Below are 1,234 nucleotides of genomic sequence, written 5' to 3'. Positions count from 1 at the left end.
AGGTTGGAAAAAAAAAAACTGAAAAACAAAATGGTATTTATGCATGTACATTTAAACTATAAATTGATTTTGTAATTTTAATCAATGAGAAACTTTGGATTATTTAGTCAACATCAACGAACACTACATGACTATATCACAACGTTTGCATTTTTGGTTTGTTATTATAAGGGACTTTAAAGGTGCATACTTTTTGGTCATAGGTTAGAAGTGTTTGAAGCCCATAGCTACAAAACGTGATCCATATGTCCCTTTCTACCTGAATAGCTATATATTTTTTTAGGTATTACCTGAATGGCTGAATTTTGTAGCTTGACAAAAGTCCATTTTTCGGCTTAGGCCCAAAGAAAGAGCAAAAACCAAGTCAGTTTGAAAATGGTTTTCAAAATAGAGAGTGAAAATGACAATGAAAATGAAAAAAATTGTGATGTTTCAAGGTTCCTCAACCCGAATCTTTAGTTTCTTCTTAGTTTGCTTTTCTTGGGCCTTAGGCCCCGTTGTAACAAAAAAAAAATTTTCACAAAGCACGGAAAGCAAGTTAAGCCCTGCGACCCCTGGAGTTGACGGTTTGTACCAAAAAAAGTTCAATCGTACTAGAAAGGTTTTCAAAATTTAAAAAATTGCACTGATGGTCTCACACCTTTTTCTATCGACTGGGTAATCTAGCACATTCTTTTTATGTTGGACTAGACGAAACAATGTTATAGTTTTAGTGTAAATTCTTGATGAAACGACATCATCATTTAAGTTTAATGGTCGTATATTTTTTTTGTGAGGCACAAGACGTTTTGCTATTCATTAAAATTAAATAATGTTATCTCATTGAGAATTTAGTGTAAAAAATAAAGCAATGTTGCTTCATCTAGTCCAGCGTGAAAAGGTATGTGCCAAGATACTTTAGGCGTCACGAGTCACTTAACAAAAAGGGGTAGAGACCAACGTGGTACAATTTTTTTAATTTTAGAGACTTTTATGGTGTAATTAAAATTTGATATTTTTTTGGTTCAAGCAGCCAATTTCAAAAATCACTTTGGTTGCAAAAAATGATGAAATTGTCAGATTTATTGCCAAAATTCTAAAAAAATCAAATAATAATATTTTCGTCGAATGAAATCTGACGGTATAAATGTCGCTAATAACTATTTATTGGTAGATTTTATTTGCTTATTACCACTAGAAAATATCTTATGGTAAAGTTGGTGCCATTTTAAATTTTTTGCATTCTAATTACGGT

This window comes from Arachis ipaensis, chromosome B08 (assembly GCF_000816755.2).
Source record: "Arachis ipaensis cultivar K30076 chromosome B08, Araip1.1, whole genome shotgun sequence".
Taxonomy (NCBI): Eukaryota; Viridiplantae; Streptophyta; class Magnoliopsida; order Fabales; family Fabaceae; genus Arachis; species Arachis ipaensis.
Note: the sequence above shows the minus strand (reverse complement) of the source record.